Below are 20,973 nucleotides of genomic sequence, written 5' to 3'. Positions count from 1 at the left end.
GTGCCACATACGAGCCATTGTGCGACTCGTGGCAATGCTGCGTTAATAACGCGACGCGGAAGACGCGAAAACCGTCCGCGGCGCGATGACGGGGCACCGACGACGCACCGCAACCTTATTGCTCGAGTATCGCCGCGCGAATGATAATACGTAAGAAAGGAATTTGATCGTCTCGCCCCACTACGGTTCTATTCAAGTCTTTTTGTATAAATGATAATAAGGCCGTGATACATAAACAATGTTTACGCGCGCCAATGTTTACGCCGCCGAGGCCAAATACCGTGTTAGATATTGTTAATTTGCAGCCGAAATATTTTACGTACTATAAAATATATATACGAGATATTAAGTTATATAAGTATTTTAAATTATGAATCAATTATTTATTAAACATTTAATGTATCACACGGAGCTTGTTATTAATTACTCCCTATATTAATTTATATTAATTACTCGGATCTGCGATTCCACTATTTTATCGCGCCTTCTCAATCATATTTAAGTCGTCTAAAAATAAAAAAAAAACGAAAAAACATCAGACAGAATTATAATTGAACTTTAAGTATTTTTTAAGTAATAATTATTGCTTACAAAGAGAAAGCGAGAGAAAGAAAGAGGGGAGAGGGAGGGGGGGGGGAGAGAAAGAGAGAGTTAAATGTGTATCATTAAAAAAAACTTACAAGGATAAAAAAAAATGTATACTTGATGTCGCGTCGCTTGATACATCACGCGAAATACGTGTCTTGAAATTTATATATATATGTATTAGTATACGTCGTAGTACGTAAAATATTTGTATATATATATGTGCGGATATAATGTTGAAAATAAATAAATTAACGATAATAATTAATCTTAATGGAAATTAATGGATGATATTGCTCAATTGAATAAATCTTTATAGAAATAGAAAAATATTTATATATATAAGTTTCTCCATTATATCAGAATTACATAAAATGACTTTAGTTTGAGATGATTTTTTGTTATTACAATAAAATAAAAGTTTTTAGTTGATCTTAATTTTTGGTAGTTATATGTCGAGTATGATGTACGAGTTTAATTTTGTCAGATGTTGTTCCTTCCTTCTACTAACCGATTGGATATCGATAATCGCTTCTTAATCCTTATTCGATTAAACGAGATACAAGTTACGCAAAGCAGTAGCTAGAACGACGTTGCTATTCATGAGAAAAGTTTTAATTTTCGATCCAACTTTGCGTACGTCGACACTCACGCGGCATTCGAAATCGGTTTACAATCTTCGCTATGGATTCGCATACGTCGAACTTGGATGACGACGGATGAAGTTTTCCGCATTAAATCGAAGAACCCGATTCTCGAAACTTTTCGATCCACCAAGAATGGAGTCCGTGAAATGATCTGTTTGTTACATGGTTGTGCGTAAAAACGTCTCTTTTACACATATTCCTGTAGCATCTTTTTCTACAGATTGAACGTTACAAATTCGTGTGCTTTTGTTGATTATTGATACGATCTTTAGCACGAATTGATCTCGTCGAAACGAGGTTTTCGAGGAGAATTACATATTTGTCAGAGTTCTTATTTTCTCACTTGGGATAGTCGCGATTTATTTTTGAAAATCGATGATCAAGCGGAAAGTTTCTCCCGTATTGTTTCGCGTTCAAAACAAGTCTACTATCATCAGCAATTATACTCGCGGAGAAAATTGAGCGTGAAAAATGTGTTTTTTGATTTGCAGCTATTTGCGGTTGACTTAAAATTTTCAAGTTCTGATATTGATGTAAATAGTTTGGTCCTAGAACGCAATGATTTAAATGATTTGTCGATTCCATTAAAAGATTCGAAATAAAAACTCATGTAAATCAGGAGAGTTATAGCTTCATTAAGTTTTCTTCCGAACGTAATCTGATCGCTACATAATATTGCCGCTTTTGACCATTTTGTATCCTCCGCAGACGAGTTTTACAACGTCTGTCCCGTGAAGTATCTCTACGCCATATTTATTGTATCTCTTTCAAAGCTTTCCAAAAATTTCATTTTATTGCGACGTTGTTTGCGCAGAGAATTTAAATATCACTTGTAATTCGCTGCTGTCGCGTTCGTACGACCGAGTTTTAGCTTTCGCGCAAAAGCATCGCTCGGAGGACATCGGAGCTTTGATGCGGCGTGGAAGATATCGATAAGTCCATGGTACGGCTATAATGCGATGTTAACGGCACTCTTGTCTTTTTGCTCATTGACGACGGAACAGCCGCTACTTCTCCATCCACCGCTTATTAACCTAATATCGGAAATTCATTACAATCGAACGCGATAAATTAGTGATTGAACCGGCGTCCCTTTTACCTTTTGCCATCTTTGCTGTCATGTATTTTGCATCCCATTACGAAACGCTCGCTTTCTTTCCCCTCCCCCCTCCCTCCAACCCGTTAAAGTTTAATTAGTTTATTTCCCGGCGCAAGAAAGCAGTTCCGCGCACTCTTGTATTATTTCGTTCGTGTTTTCAATGTGTAATTGGTACACGGAAGACTACTGGAAGGAAAGTGGATCGTGTGTTAACTTGCGGCTTTTAAGAATTTTCCGTGTTGCTGTCATTACAAAGGGACCAAGTTCAATCAAAATAAAACATATCTTAATTACAATATGCAACGACAAAGTTTTAAGATTCTTTTAATTTTACTTATATAATTTTTAGAATTTCTTGGTAAACAATTGTATATTATATTGTATATTGTGCAAAATTATTTATATCGCCATTGCAAGCATTGTTGCAAATATTTAATGGCCAATGATGTCAAATGATATTCAATAATTTTAGTTCACTCATTACGCCAAACATTTCGGCGTTTGCGAGACATTGCGAGATTTATTAACGCTTATTAGGTCGCGATGAAACTTTAAACGTGACAGCTCTCTTGCCCTCGTGTCCTTAGAGAACGTAGAATTTGCCAAGTCTTGAGAAAGGTAGCAAGTTAAGCGATAAATGCAAACTTTCTACATCGCGCAATTTTCATTTGCCAGTAGATCCTAGGGGATGCAGCCAAACACAGGAAAATATGCTTTGTTTCGAGTCTGAATTCTCATCATTCGCCCCTCCCATCCCCTGCTTCACTGCTATATCGCTTCGGCATTCTGCGGAGACCACTTTGCTAAAGCACGAATTAATGAAGCACACAGCTTCAATTAACTTTGCTCCTCCATCCCGGCTATAATATCAGTTAAGTACGGTCTGTCCTTAAGCAAGTTTTGTCTCGCATTGTGCAAGCATAAAGAGCTTCCTCGGCGCGAGGGACCGTTAGGCGCAAAAAGGGAAGCGTGTCGTTTCACTTGCATCGCTCGGCGAGAAAGGGAAGAGGGAAAAAGTGCGGAAAGTGAGGAAAGATTATGCGCGCGTGTACCAGTAAGCTGTGTGCGAGAGCGTATCGAGAGCTGCTTCCGGTAGTTGAGTAACATTGGGTAACGCGGTACTAAAAATGTTGAGCATCGCGTCGGCCCGCCGCGAAATTTATGGACGATACTACCGGGAAACGGAAAACCCGTATAGAAGGCGGAGCCGGGGGTCTTAAAGCGACATTTCTCACGCGTGTCAATAAAGATTAAGCGACAGAGGATAGAGATGCAGTGTGAATTCCTGTTTTCGAGATACCTCTCGAAAGACGTGAGTCGCGTTCGCGTCTCGTAAATATCTCTTCTCGGTTTTATTGTATCTTTATGTTAGATTCTTGTAGGTTCTCAATGGTTCCCTCTTCTCTCGTCGTTACGCTCATTGAAATTCAGCACTCGTTTGCGATTACTCGCAGTTATCACGTTTGAATGAATACGTCAGTTTTATAGAGATGTTGATTCGATTATCGAGACTTCCATTCGCGACAATTATCATATAACATTATCGTTCTCAGACAGCACAAAACATCCTCAGGATCATCCTGAATATGTCCAGGACGGTTCAGGACATTTGTAGGATGTTTTAAGATATTATTATAAATGTATTTATAAAAATTTGATATGCATACATAATTATTTTGAGTTGTGTCGGCTATTTAATATAATTTAGAAATCTTAAGTATTATAATAAGTATTAATGTCCTATAAATGTCCACTGGATAACCCCTGGATGTCTGTAGGATATATCTGCCCTGTCTATTATATTGGATGTCTTTTGGATTTCCAGAGGACATATACATGTGCAATTAATTGTTAACATTAATTTCGTTTAATATTAATAATTGAATTTGATGCGCACATTTTCATATATCCAAAATTATTATTTATTTAATATTTCATGAGAAATTACTGTTCGCAACATTCCAAAAACTTTACAAACAATAGTATTCAACCGCTAGTTCGTTTGTTTACCGCTATGCGACACGCGAACTCGCGTATTTGAGATTTGGTCATGAGAATTATATAAAGCTTGCAAAGAGCAACTGACAGGAAATTACAAATGTAATTATTTTCTATCAGTTCAATTTCTGATGCAATCCCAACATAGGGAATTCAGATATTGGATTGTTTAAAAAATATTGCACAACTCAAACCCGGGAGCCAAACCTAAAATATTCATGCACAGCACGAAAGCCTCAAATATTAAAGAACGGTGAACTATTTTTAATATTAGATTTTTAATATTGGCAGTAAATAACAAAACATAATTTTAATTCATATTTAAATTTTAAAATTTGCTTCTTGAAATATACGAAAAATATCCCTAACATATCCTATAAAAATCCTTAGGATGTTCCACAGGATCTCCCTGGATTATCCAGAGGTTAATATACGGCTATCATTTACTCTTCCTCGGGACATCCAGAGGAGATCTGAGAATTACAATGGGATATCCTGAGGATATCCTACATGTATATCCTGGATGCCCTTTGGACGTCCTAAGGACATCCTTGTGCTGTCTGGGGTTCTACCTTCTCGATTGTTCTCGCTTTCTTCTGCATAGCTTGCGTTGTCGTATATATACTAGTACTTATCTTTATTCGTCCAAAAAGCTCGATCTGAGCGCATTGCATTGACGTTTCCGGACGTTGTCGAGAATGTTTCAACAGGGTCGAGTCATATGGAACGTATGCTCCTATTCGAGGAGGCAATTACTATTCTATCCGTGGTTTAACAATATCCTTGACGTCTTCTCCCTCGCTCGCTACGAATCTGAGTATGCTAATTAACCGTAGCGAACGCTTAACAGTTGACTACCGGTTAATACCTTAATTTTTGAAATAAGTAAGCGTATTGGCAAAAAAGAAGCTCGATATAAATACATCTTCATAAAGTTGTGGCTTGTTGCAAATTCGATATCATTATTCCGAACATTATTATGGAATAAGTTACGCGTTTTCCATCAGAGAATACATTATTGATGTAAATGCAAATTTGAGTCGATACTCGCGCAGGATCGTCTAATTAAATTGCATTAAAAGCGTCTCGAAGGAGACGCGGTATACGTTTTTAATCTCAGGAGGAATAATTTTGAGGATGCTCTCGTTTTCTTCGATGCCAAATAAGAAAAATCTGAATTTGCCTGTTTAATACATCGCTATTACTATAGATCGGTCAAATCATTTTGTTTACGATTTCCAATATGTATTACATACTTATCAAGTAATTTGAATTTACGAAACGAGAGCAAATTATCGGTGAATATCTCCGAGACCGTGTAAATATCGATCTGCGATATTACGTCATTCACCTAACTCGTTTAATGCTGGCATTCAAATGGAGTCTATTATTTTCATAGATTTTTCAATATCTTCTTTTCGACAGAGCCTCTCGATCTTCTCAATTTGTTTTTTTTTTCCCACAAACACTCTTCGCTAAGTATTTGAAATTGATATAATCAATTGTAAAGTTACTCGACGCACTTGTTCGTCTTTGACATATTATTAACGGATTCATTTCAATAATTAATTTGCCAAGTCAATATTGTAATGGCGTGTGAAATTCATCGCTCGTATCAATCATTCAAAAGTAAATGGTGACAATCGAGCTGTTTATTCATTACTTACTCTCTATATATAACTCTATATACTCCAATATACTCTATACAGCTTACAATTTACGGAAAAGAGGCCTCGATGCTTCGATACATTCGAGTTCGAGATTTAATGCCTTTTTTAGAAAGGGAATAGAATGAAAATGATTCTTCAAATGTAGAAGAAATACTAAATATTTTGTTTGTTTTGTATAAATCAAATATCAAAAATTATAAAACTGCGTAATAATATCATGTGATGCTTGACATCTGCAAAGGTAGATGGAGATAGATGGAAACTCCGCTAAATAAAAATTTAGATACGAGCGTATTTTACACGCAAAACTTTTACCGAAAAATATGCATCGAACGATGCAGGACCGATGGCTCGCAATTCAGCCTATTGTTTATATTTTCTCGCGTTGATATTTCACAGAATTTTCATCGGACTTTATTTCTGCTTCTCGTCTTTCCATCTCTCTCTTTCGGTCGGATTACAATGAGGTCGGTGAGAGATGATACGATTCGCTTGTCCCGTGAGAAAGCATTTTTCTTCTTCCGTTATCTCGTGTGTTATTTTTACACTCGATGCAAATCTTACGTTACGTATTTGCGTTTGCGCAAAATGTGTTAATGTGGGAGGATGGGACTCGAGCGGAATCGAACCTGAAATCTCTCGATTACCAGCCCGTGACTATACGTCCGGCGCCACGCATTGCCCCTCAAAATGTGTTAATGTATTGTATATAAAACGGATTGTTTTTAGAATTTTACCTGAATATCCAAATTTATCAAATTTAGCGAGAATAAATCAGTTTGCCGTACGAAACCTTTGCGAAATATGAAAATATCTGTCGATAGCAGTCGTACGAGAGCAAAAGATTTCAATAGAGCGATCCAAGTGCATTCGTGAAAATGTGCGGAGCGAGCTTTGTGATTTGCGAAAATGTTGATCCATTGAAGCCGCGCTTGTATCTATTTACCGAGGCGTAACAACGAACATTGTCGGCGCGGTGTTTAGTCCCCGTCGTCACCATTCGCCATCGCCGACGCCGTACAGCGACCAACATTTTTATCCACGGCCCCTCAATTAATTTCCATTCATATTGGCCGACGAGCCGATGGACGTGTTTACAACGTTCAGTAATTGCGTGATCGTGCGCTGGTCGTGCTGCTCGATTGTCCAGCATAAATATGAGAGCTGACCATCGTATACGACGAGAGGACACATCCCGTATACTTTGTTACTATGCCATTATAATAAGCGCTGGTCGCGACAGTTACGCAATATCGATCGTGATTTATTAATGTAACGATATCAATACGTAACAGAAATTCTACAGTGATATGGAATGTTTTGAATAAAATTTGATTGAATTCCGTATTATATTATATGAGGACATATTAATAAAGTTCAAAGAGATTTAATATATAATATACGTTCTTTTTTTAATTTAAAAATGATCGAAGCGCGTTCTACATAGGGTATATCTACAATATATAGAAAATTCTACAGGGTCACTCGAATTTAAACGTCAAAACTTTGCGATTTTTTTTCTTTCTTAGTTTATCGATTTCCCGCACGTTTCGAAAGTTTTGATATTTAAATTTCGGACACTCTATGTAGGAAAAACTATTTCACATTCATCAAAAATCATTATCACATTCATCGGAGAATATCAGAGAAAAATGATTGATAAATTCATTTTAGAATTTCAACGCATTTTGTCTTTCTTATTCATGAAATTATTTGCGCAAGCTGCTTTACTAAAGATCTCTTTTTTTTTTTTTTTTTTTTTTTTTTTTTACATTGATATTACATTACATCGTGTGACTCGTTTTACCCTCGTTCTCTTTCGTCTTCTTATTGATTCTCGTTGGGGTTATATCTGACTTGCTAGACGTACGACGTTACTTTTGCCGACGTGATTCTATAGAACGAAGCCGGAAATTGGCGACGATGAAATACAACGTGCACAAACTCGGCGCTTGCTATTGAAAGAGCTATCTAGTCAAGAGTAGGGTAGACGGTAGTAGTAGGTATCGTCCTTCCGAGGACAGCCACCGATAGCTCATTCTTGATAGAGAACTTGCGTTTGCTCGCAATGGTTGAAATTACTCGCTGCTATTGTATAATCTTATAATTAAAGTTTCAGGCATATCGAATCGCCTTTCTCTCATAATTCTTTGTTCAGTCGTGCGATAGATATTTAATTGCATTACATGCGAATTCGATGTCTACGTCAATGCAATCGCGAATACAATTTAATTCATTCATATCTTTAATTATCGCATTAAAGATTTTATGCGAATTTTTTATAATTAGTCATATTAAAAAAAAAATTAAACAACTCGTTGATTTTGAAAAGAGTATTCTAAAAAAGGTCTGTATTGACATGAAACAAATTTGACATTTAATTATTAAGAAATATAATATTTAAAATTAAAAGATTGCTCACAAAAATAGACACAGAGAAAATTCTTACATACTATCTTTTGTATGAGGAAGATTTATTCCAATTGAAGGAAAACGCGCGACAATTTTGTGTGTGTGTGTGAGCCATATTACATATGTATATAAATTTATACGAAATGTAGCAGTTATTTTCGAAATATAATACATATATAAGTACATGTTAGAGTTCTGTTATACATGCTCGCTTGATTTAATTCGTATCCCTGCGAAAGCCAGTATCTCGTTGGCATTATATTGTATATGTAGGCGCGCGTGTGTTAGGCAGCCGGACGTGAATATTAAATCGGTGAATTTAGCGAGACGGTGCTTCTTTCCTATAGTCCCCCGTATAGCTATCCCCGAGCTTACGTAAATATTTGTATTCCGCCGCTAAGGCGAAGAAGTTATTTCTGAACACTGACGGCGGATTGTATAAATATAAAATTTATTGTGCGAAATTTTATGCCGCGAAATATGGCATTGATATATAGAATAACGGCCGCGAGAAAAATTGCTTAAAGGAAAAACTTGAAAGTGCGTTTCAACTCTCGCTGACAGCGAGTTGCTATGGGGAGTGAATCGCAAGGAGAGAATGCATTGTGTACACCGCACTCTCTTTAATCATACCGGCAATAGTGGCAAGATTACATTTGGAAAATTTGTAGATTTGTTGTTTTTGGAACGGCACTGACGTACTTTCGCCGTATTTTAGAACGGACGAGCCGATTAATGACGCGATTCCCGGCTAAATGTCTCGCACAGTGATGTTTTTTCGTTCTAGAAACTTCAAACTTCCGCGGAATTTCTGGTTATTCTCGATTTTCTCAATTTCCCTTTACTCTCCTCTTGTTCTTTTTACCTGGTTCCTTTAAACGCACAAAATTCGAGCGCAAATCGGTCGCTCTTGACGTGGTTGAAAATGTCGTACAGGAAACGCTGCATTATTTATCGTACCTCGCCAACCTCTCTCGTCGTTTCTTAGATTTTAAAGTCGACGAATAGCTCGACGTTTCCGACAATAATAAATTATACTAAGAAATTTTAATAATTGAAAAACCGGAGAAGGTTACTTGTTATTGTGCATGTGCAGTAAGCAGCAATGATACAAACTACATAAAAGATTATATACATAAATGGACGAATCAAAATTATGTATAATTTTTATACGAATGATGATAGAAAAGGTCTTTCGCGATTCTGCGATCTTGTCGGTCGTCGTATTACACGTGGGGCGCTTGACCTCGTTTTCAGAGACGCAGCATATCCTAGGGCGCTTTCCTGGTCGTCCACGAATGAAAGAGATAACGTTTGTGTATATTTACGTACTTTTATCCTTCCTTCTTCCGTAAGAAAGGCTTTGCAACGCATGGAATAATCTACGTGTGACGTGAATTAATTATAAATTTTAATCATACGATATAACAAAGTTCCGTCTTCCGCAAAGAAGAAAATGATTTTGCTACGACATTGTTAAACAAACGACAAATAAAACAAGTAAATGTATAAAGCAAACGACACATTTATTGTTAATGCAAGGTAAAAATGTATGATAGATGCAAAGAATTTTGTTTATTATCTTAGAAATTATAGAGAATTTCGCTGAAAAAATTGTCATCGCATATAGCACACTTGTACTAAATTCCATTCATTTCTACGTTTGCGTAATGACTTTTACAGAATTATACAAGTCCACATTTGAATTTTCTCACCCGTATCCATCTTCCATTAAGAAAGATTGTACGGCACGCACAGTAGGATGAACATTCGGGTCGAATAACATCGCGCGATCTATATCTGCGGAATAATTGTGGGTCTTTGAACAGGGGCGAACAATTCAATTAATTAAAGCCTCGCTGTACCGGGAAATTGTCCAACTTGATCACGCTAATATGAATTATCATTATGACTGCAATAAAGAAATGAAATATCTTTTTCAGTTAATTGTTAATTATTCTTTCGACGAGATCAAGAACTGTATCTAATTCATAACTAATAACTATATATCTATATTTTATACAGTATATTTCTATTTTCGGAAACATAACAAAATCATATAATTAACGTGAAAATGTCGAAACATATGTATCGTGCCAAAAAGATTTGATATTTTTAATTTTTATGCTAATAATAAATATTTTATTTATTTATATTATCGATACGGTTTTTATATAAGTGCGCGATTGCTTTTATGTTCTTTATATTTATTCATGTAAATAGATAATTTTGTTTGACAAAATTCATATCGTAAACATGTTAAACGATAGCCTTCATCGGCCGAATATTTTAAATATCCTGCACATATATTATTGATCTTTTCACAATACATGATTTTGTATTACATGTGTGTATACGATTGTGCACCTCTCCATATTTGTACATTTTTGTAATTTTATCGAAATAGTTTTAATTAAATACAATATAACGTGCAAAAACAGCGTGTCAAGCTATTCATCTATTCTCAATAAATTTACTGTAATATTCGTTTCATTTTGACCATATCAACGATATTAGTTTTGTATTTATTTAATCTCTCTATCCCATGATATAAATGTGTTTGTTTGTCATATTTAATTATAGCTCGCGCATATACCGTACAGAGTTTCGAATATGCGTGGAAAAGCGAGAAATTTCCATTTATTAATTTACAATTTCATTTAATCGTATTTCCTAAAGTGAAAAGTGAGGACGGTAAAAGATTATTAATTTTTACACGGTTATATCAATGATGGATTTTGATATAAAAATATAACAAATTTACGAGTGTACATTGATATTATCAGCGATACATACGTATATCATATAATTCCTTCTGTATATAAAGTCTTTCTTGGAAATTTTAACAAAACTTATTTTCTTAACGTCGGTAATTTAACGTCGGCATTTTTGTTCCACGTTTTATCTGAAACATTCGTCGCTGCATATTTTACAAAATACAATATCTCGGTTTATTGAGAACATTGCTAAAAAATTTCATCCACGTTAGGACAAAAATGGGACAAGTTTCTTTTAACCATAGTAAAATAGCATCTAGATTCTTTTAATGAACCTTTCGACCGCAAAAGAGTTCATTGAATGGAAGACAATCAATCAACATGTGAATAAAATCACCGCAAAAAAGATAATCGTGTTCCTGCATTTCATCCACATGATATTTTTTTTACTTTGCACATTATGAGAGAGAGAGAGAGAGAGAGAGAGATCATGTCTTTTCACGAATTAAAAGATTATTATCATCAATAGATTTTAATTATTTTCTATTAATCTTTTGCTTTGTTACAAATTTATTTTTATAACTCTAATTAATGCAAAATGATCACTTAATTAATAATAATGCTAAAGTGCACGTAATTGTCACGAAGAATATTATTAATAATGTATCTTTTTTTTTTTTTTTTTTTTTTATATATCAAGCTACGAAAGAGGAAAAATATGCTTTCGCATATAGATACTTTATTTTATCTTGTTAAAGTACTTGTATACGTGTTTAAGGATTGTGCCTCAGGAGGAGAGAGCGTATCGTGAATATTCAGCGTTCATTTTCTGTAGATTTAATTTACGGTCATATTTTCTTGGACAGAATATGAACAAGTGCAATGCAGACGAGACGCGATAGAGAAATTTATATGTATCATTATCTTTTTATGAAGGTAACATTGCGATTGTTACATTACTTTAAACAATAATTTGATTTCTCACTGAATTTTATAGATTTATAATTCATATTTATTAATTGTTCTTAAACTCACATTAACAATATTTTCGTCTAACAAGAGGAATAAATAAATTTTTCCCTTTTTAAACGAATTCTTGTGATCTCACATTTCCTATGACACATGCGACATTATTTAAAATTAATAACACTCTCTTTTCCTTCTTGCTTCGTGGAAAATTTCGTGCGTAACGAGATTGGTAATATACTGAGTTGTTGCTTTATCAGTTAACTTCCTTTATGAATGCTGTATCGCCGCATATACGAGAGCAACGTCGGTAGACATTTACTTTTTAATGAGATCAGTGATATCTCAACAGCTTCGTTCCACAATTTCGCATATAGCAACGGTATATAAATTACTGTATCTATTCGCATTTCTACTTTTTATTGTTCGCAATTAGAGAAGATAGATGTAATAATTTATAACACGATATGTATAATTTTAATTAGAATGCAAATAATATCTTTGTTTTGTAAATTTTACATATAATTTTTATTTATAATTTCAAAATTATACACAATCTGATAATTTGTAAGAAAATGTTATAATATATTAAATATTAATTAAAAATCATTTTGAAATTGTAGAATTGTGTATATAGTGCAAAATATTATTTTGCATGTGTCAAGTATATAAATAAAGATCGATAAAAATTCTCGTATATTATCATAAATATTCACGCAAAGGCCTTTCGCGGTGAATTCGTTAATTGGTTGCGGTAATTAAATTGAGCGATTTTACGATAATCATAGCTTTAGCATAGAATGAAGCTTTCGCAGTTTGAGATACTTGATTCGAAGCTTCTCCTTTCCTCTATCAGGATCCTATATCGCTGCGTACCACCATTACTGTCTCATTTTATCTGGCTTCTACTTCTTCTTTTCGCACACGCTTCATTCACTTTCCCTCCGCTATTCGCGTCAGCGTCACTAACTCATTTAAAACTCCGGGGACAGTCCTTTAATTAAAAAAGTTTACGCTTCTTATTGGCGGCTCTCCGCGTCGCATTGAGGTCTAATTGAAAATTACTTAAATATTTCATGAATAATTTTACATCGTTGCGTATAAATACGTAATAATATTTCGTGTCTCTATGATTATTTAAGATATTTAAAAATAATTTGCGATATCTGTGCAATTACATGAGATATTAAATAATTAATGCGTGTATACTAGAAATTATAATATCTAATTGCTAAATAAACATAATATTATTTTTTTATATTGTATACTTTTGATTATTTGTACATAATATCGTATCTTTGCCACGAAAAATCTATTCGCAAAGCATACAAGCGAAAATGAAAAATGTAGATTTTTCCATGTTATACTGCTGAAATAGATTGTACGTCCGTAACCCTTTTCTCAGAAAATCTAAGGACGGAATATATTATATGGTATATGACAGAGAGAAATGGAATTATAGGAGTTAACTTTTTTTTCTCGATAAAATTAAATAACTACCCGGCTATTAAAGAGTAGAATTTCATTACATCCATTCTTCAAAAAAAAAAAAAAAAAAATGAGGAAATTACAGCAATGATCACGCTGCTTATAGATTTGTTTCTTGTTTTATGTAACAGTACAAATAACAGCGTATGACAGAAACGCATATGTCTATGAACTGAAATACGAATTATCAAACATATCATATTTAAAAAAAAAAATTTTTTATATCGCACAACGCAACCATGACAGACATATATGTCACTCTAAAAGACTGGATTTAATACTCTCATACTCGCTCGTTTAACGAGGCTGCTTTTAACAGGTACTAGCTTCTATCATTGCCCGTATCGAGGATAAAGCTCTAAATTCCGTCGGAATAAATTGCGGAATACACGGGAATGATTGTTCTTATTTTGTTCGCGCGTTCTCACTTTGTTACGGGGCGAATAAAAATGCCATTAGAATGGTACTGGACAATAGTGATCGCGTATTTCCCGACGACGAGTTTAAATTTAATTCGTTCCTTAGAGGTACGCGCGCTTTCAAACCTTCCTTCACTTTCGTCCCTTCACTATCTTTCTCCCATGCATACCTCGATTAATCGCGTGAAATTACAAGCATAAAGAGAAAAGAGGAGCATAGGGGAAAAATGTAATAGAATTAATCTTATACTGCACTGGGTTTCAACGATGATAATTATTCGAAAAACGTGAATGAGTTTTTACGAAAGTCTGATGATGCATTCACATTGTAATACCATACATCGAAATATTTTATTCGCTAAATTATAATTCCCCTTTTGAGATTAATAAATTATTACGATATTTCGTTTATTAAAATTACATAAGAATGTAAATAATATTGAAATATGAAAAATTTGCATATGATATATTAAAGTCAGATTTAAGCTAAATGATATGATAAAATTTTTTTTTTTATAACCAATATGTCAAAATTGGATTAACAGTCCATTAACCAAATTAGAAAATTTATTAAGAATTCACCACATTTATTTTCAAATAAAATGCAACGGTTAGGTTGAGAACGGATTGAGAGAAAGGGTAGAGCTTTAGAGGGAATCTGGAATTTCTCTCAATAGCATATTGGATAACCGATAACGTTGCTGTGGTTAATGAAAGTGGCAGTGACCTTAAGCGTACGCGTACACCACATTTTAGTGATGTTGTCAATTTAGCAACTAACGTAAGCTACATATAGACAGATAAAATGCTTTGGTTTTGGCGCAGCTACGGATCGTTATCTCAAGGTGTTGAAAGTATAGCAACAAATTGACTTTCGTCTCTAATAATTAATTACCATGAAGTTATGTTAGTTACGAATTAATTCGTACAGTTTCGAAATTGCACTTAAATAATATCACAAAATATTTGCAAATAAAAATTAATGAAAAGATGATTAATTTGATTGAATTAACTGTGTTAAATGAATCGACGATGATACGACGTTTCATTCCCTATATATAGATCCCATCTATTATTCCTGATACGTTTATATTGTTCGTTCATATTCCATCATTATCTCATCGCAATGGTAAAAGTCAATATCTTTCGTGTAATTTAATATTAAAAATTTTATAGTTAATAAAAAATATTAACTCTACGCGCGCAGAACGAAGAGTGATATATAATTGACTTAAATGTCATCGATAAGTTCTCTCTTCAGAGCGTATTTCCTATAGCGTCCGCCGTCTCCTTCCGTCTTTCATTACGCCGCACCCCTATCAAGCCTATCGAGCCGTAATAAATTGCGTCCGGCTCGAAGACGAGCTTGTGATACGTATTGACCAGCGCAATCTTCCTTTTAACTTCGCTTTTAACTTGTTTCTACCTTCGTCGCCACGCCACGTGTCATCGCAGCTGGCGCGTATTTCCGCAATCGTTTGGTAGACAATCTTAACTAAGGGGGTAAACGGGCTCCTAAGGAAGAAATAGAGAGAGAGAGAGAGAGAGTGACGTTAAATGGTTTGACTTAATACAATCGCCGGTCGGCGTGGAAGTTAACCGACTCCGCTAAACTCACTTGTTCACCAGTGCCCTCGAGCCCGACGCCTTCGGGGACATACGCTGGACAAACTTGTCCGGATTGAAAGTTAAGGATGGTTTACGGCGGAATATAGAGCTCTGTTACCTTCATTTTACACGGTGGTTACATTATTGAGTGGAAAACCATTCGAGAGAGATGGCTAGAAAGTTTTACAAGGAGTGAGTCGTCTCGGATATAGAGAGGCTTCCTAATGATTCTAAAATGATACTTTGAAATGTCAATAAGAGCGATTTTATCAATTTTCTTCAGATCCTTGAGAGATTTTAACGTCTGCTTTTTATCGTTTAGTAAATTAAAAAAAATATTCTTTTAATAAATAGCTATACGATTAAAAAGAAATCTATATTCTTTTAATAGTTTTCTAAAATTACCTGCGTAAATACAATAGTTAATGATGCAGATATGTATTACTATGTATTGCGGAACAAAAATAGATTAGTGAAATTGCAGTTGTGCCCGCAATCGTAACAATATTTTGGTCGGGTGAATATAAAAATATTGTTTCAATAGACAATGCATCCAGCTATATATTATCACAATGCGCCCCCCCCCCCAAAAAATAGGAATAAAGTCCGAACAATGCGTCTGTTGGTACTATTATTATAACGATTAGAAATGAGCTTCGCGATTGTATGATATTATTGTGTCGGTACTGAATAACTCGGCACACAGAAAGGAAGCTGTGTAAGCTTAAAAAACAGACAAAATATAGTCGACCGCATCCGTACATGTATACACATCTTATCCTATATATATGATCTTCTCCTTTCTTTTGACGCATATAGGTTATGAAACAATCGCCACGCAAGCAAATTGGTTTAAGGCTATTCAAGAAATGAAAATGCCAACAACGGCTGAAATTATGTACGAAGAAAAAGAAAACTTTTGTTTTTGTAATATTTTTATGTAATTTTGCAGTTTGAGACAAAGTTTATTTTTTGTAAAAAAATTTTTGAGCATCGATAACGTCAAAGCTTCGTGGCCGTGCGATGAAAGTATTGTAATTTTTGTGAATGTCAAAGCGGAACGTACGTAACGGAAAAAAAAGTAAAATGTTATTGCAAGTAGTTTCGCTATCAGAGACAAGCGATTTATATCCGCAGTATTCAAGATCCAGAGACAGCGATATAGGTGATGCAGGCAAATTTACAATACGGACATCTCAAATCTCATATTACTTGCATCGTACATATATCCTTTTGTTGTTGTGAAATGGAATATAATAAATTACGGACATTTTTTTTTTATTATAAATTAACATTTATCTTAATAATGCAATCATCTAATTGCACGACATATAGTTTACGTAACAAAAAATATTAATGTGGAGAGATTCTGAATTATTATATTATATTGTTTATTGCAGATAATAAAAAATTAATAAATTAATTTTTAATTCTCGTTGAAGAGGGAAAGTTATTTTTGACTGACTTTCTAAAATTTATGGTATTTAAAATATGGTTATTGTAATTATGTTAATTAATTTATGAACAATTATGAGTTTATTTATTGAAAATGTTTCCGTTTTCTTAAACTTAATCTCTCTCTCTTTCTTTCCTTTTATCTTTTTCTATCTCTGATATTAATAGCAGTGAAATTCGTGAAATCTTTGGATGTAATAAATGATTTCAAGTCTTTATAGAATCCTGTGGCGCGATAAATCGTAAAATTGCGTTGAAGATTTCACGTAACAAGTGAGCACATTCGTTTACTTTAATGTTTCCTTTATGTGTTTCACGTTCCAAAGAATTTCAGATTTTTCCCTAGCAAGACAAAAATTCTGATAAATTTTTCACGTTTATCTTGTATCTTATTGTTCGTGTTGCACTTTGATCTTGTGATTTCTTTAAATTGCTTCTATCATATCCTTGTTGCGTGTTTAAAAGTTTACTTACGTAATTTAAAATGTATAAATGTTCACAAATACTATTTATTTTTTATTAATTTAATTTTAAAATTATCGAATACATAATTAATATTCTTAATATTATTTCTGTTTAAGGTATGTATTCAGCGAGCGTATTTTAGCCGGCTATTGTTCAAATTTGTGTGTGAGTAAATCGTGAATTCGGCATCTTTTATCCCGGAATTATATATAGGTCATTCTATCTCTTTTCATTGAGATAATCTACGTGGTATTCTTATTGTTTGGATTCTTTCATATTTTGTCTATAGTCTGTTATCTCTACATTGTCTTATCCTACGTACTTTATCCTTTATTCGACGCCGTTCGATAAGAAGCTAAAGAGCACAAATACAATATAACAAAATCATACACTTTCGCTAAAGCTCAGTCGCCGCGATGTCTGAAAGAAAGAGCTGTACTGTCATATTTTCTATATGTATAGGATAAAAGGATAGCGCATCTCCACTGATGATTTGTGTTTCTATCTCGGTAAAAGCAGAACGGAACGTAATCTTTTCGTTACGAGAACGGTTCGATCCACGCGAAGAGTTTGTTATTACACGATGTTTCATTTTGTTTCAACTTTACAATAAAGTTTTCACTCTCCGTAAGGCGTATCGTGCCCGCGACGATCAATCGCATTTTCGTCATTGGTAGTTTTATCGTAACGAATGAGGAAGTTTAATGACGACGCTATTACATCAAGTGCCTTGATAACGTTTCGCAGATATTATTTCCGTCGTACTTGGCGCTAATTCCGCATCAAACTATCTACTGGCGAGTTGTACTTGTGAGAGTACCGAAGTTACCTCCCAGGGACAAGGAAAAATACTTTTAAACGGAATAGTTCTCTGGTTATATTCGTCGCGAGCTGCAAAGTACACATTTTCCATGAAGTTCTATCTTTTTATTCGGTAGAACTTGGCTTGTCGCACGATTTTCATATCTTCTATCATTTTGCACCGTTGCAATTTCCTCAAGTTGTCGTAAATTTTTATTGTCCTAGTATCTGTAAAGAGAAAATATCTTTTTTTTTTTTTAATATTTAGTTTTTTATAAATATATGTACACATAACATTAGTATATATTTTTCATTTAAAGGATATAGTCACAGAATACAATACATGAAAAATATCGATTAAATATATCTGCGATTGAATTCTTCTTCGTACTTTAATTTATCTAAAACGTTTGTTTGAAAATCGATGATAACACCTGACTATAGATAGACAGTTTTATTGCATTTATTAGCTAAACTATCCGTTTTTGTTAGCAATAAAATAGATAGATCATGTTTCGCGAATTTTGTATGTGTATATGTTTGATTTTCTTTAAATATATTATCGTATATTCATTATATATCACAATATATTATCGCGCGTTTTTATTTATCCACCGCAACATATGAAAACTCAGATTATCGTATTATCGGATGCACGTGCTATTCGTAGCCAAAGTGATTCTTGGCTATGGAAATTATTTATTATATTGTTGAATATTATTGTATTATATATTCGTACACATATCTTCAAGACAAGATCACAGAGAATGGATGCTATGTCCACCACTGTCATCCTTTTTTGCGAATCGAGTTCTCGAGTTGGTGATTGTGAGCAACGGTTTAGATCAGGTCTCGCTGACGTGCGCTGTGTAACGAAGGGATGCACGTTCTATCTGCAGAAGAAGAAAGTGCATAATAAATCTTCCGACCTTCCCGGTGGCACTGGCACTTCTCGCAATGCGAGGGTCCACGGAAAATGAGATTTCCCCGCGGCGCGCCGCGTCTCGCGTTTTCGAAATTCAAAGGAAGCCGTTGCCGTTGCAACGCTCCAAGTCGAGAAAACACGGTTGGATAGGGGAAAAGGCGAAAAGTCGGACAAGGAAAATCAGTTCATGCTTAACGGAGAGGACTCGGCAACTCGTAACACCTTGGTGGTGAGCATTTCTTCCTGTTGCTGGACTTCTATGACTGTTCTCCGCTATTGTCACACGTCGAGAGAAAAGACCGTTTCTTTCCGCATCTTTCGTAAATATAACTACACTGAGAAAAAAAAGTTGTTAATTTGACTAAGTTCGTCCAACTAATTACTATTTCTTTGTATTTCTTTAATTGAAATAATTAACTATTTAAATCAAATATACCTCATGTTAGATTTAATTATTTAATATGTCATATTTGACTTAAAATATTAAAATATTTTAATTAAAGAAATATAGTAATTAGTTGGACGAATTTAGTCAAGTTAACAATTTTTTTTTCTCGGTGTACGCTTGTGCTTATTTCCGCATTGTCCGCGTCTTTCTCATTATTTTCTCGTGGCTATCTTAGCGATATCAAGCACGTACATTCTCTTGGAGATTGACAATTTTAAAATTCTCTCTTATTTCCAGTGTTTATTAGTTGAATGAAAAAAAAAGAAAAGAAAAAGATCTTATTAATAATTCTATTCTTCTATTTTATTAATACTACTATATTGAGTTATTGTACAATATTATCGATCAAATTAGTTTTTGTATAAAAAAAAAAAAAGAAAAGAAAAAAGAAAGAAAAATGATATATTTTAATTTTTAATATATATATATTAATTTCCCTTTTAAATTTTATCATAAAAGAGTATTATGGGGAGGGGAGAGGGGATTATTATTATTTTTGCCATGATTGGTATTTTAATAAAATGTTTGCCATTTATATGGAAATTGTATAGCTTAATATAAACAAGTGATTCTTTGTGTATGAGAAACGCATTTTAATAGCACGCCTGGCCTAAATTTATATACATTTTATTATTTTGATTGAAAAATTCAACCCGAATGATATCAAATGTTGCAATGCAGAAAATAACATCTGGCGAGAAAGAGAAGAGAAATGACGGATGCGCTCCGATAGTGACTATACTTTTCAAGCGGGAACAAATATCTTGATTTAATATCGCTGCGACATTGAAAAAAAAAAAAAAAAGGATAGCTGTCGATTCTTTTTCGTTGGCAGAAAGAAGTTTACGCGTAACAGAGCGTCGCGCAATTTGTCTTGAGTCTGTCTCATGAAGGAGAAAAATTTAGATGGAAAAAAAGAACGTGTTGTATTATTTCCATTGCGATATATGTGTATGTTAATTTTTAATTTCTTAAGATTATATATATACTTTTTATCTTTTGTATTTTTAAATATATTTTTCTATCGTCAAGATGAAAAATTGACAAGAATATTTTTCCAACATCTTCATTAATAAAAATAATACGTATATTTTATCTTACGTTTGTGTTATAAAAATATATTAAAATATTTCTCTTACGTGTATTTATACAGTTATACCTAATCAAGGATGCATCTTTCTAACGACAATGCACTATTGTTTATTCTTGTTTAATGGATAATACAGATTACGCTGGTTTTGATCAATGTAATGTAATGCAGATTTGCTGT

The 20,973-nt window shown here is 33.9% G+C and overlaps 1 protein-coding gene across 4 annotated transcripts in view; it reads left to right on the top strand.

The window, feature by feature from the left end:
- Rg (A kinase anchor protein rugose) overlaps positions 1-20,973 on the top strand; it is a 299,154-nt gene that overhangs the window by 77,202 nt on the left and 200,979 nt on the right. The gene's annotated exons all lie outside the window — the stretch shown is intronic.

The sequence above is a fragment of the Polyergus mexicanus genome, unplaced genomic scaffold (assembly GCF_030449975.1).
Source record: "Polyergus mexicanus isolate NDT 795.1 unplaced genomic scaffold, iyPolMexi1.0 SCAF_21, whole genome shotgun sequence".
NCBI lineage: Eukaryota > Metazoa > Arthropoda > Insecta > Hymenoptera > Formicidae > Polyergus > Polyergus mexicanus.
The sequence above is the reverse complement of the archived record's forward strand: the minus strand, read 5'-3'. Positions and strand labels throughout refer to the sequence as shown.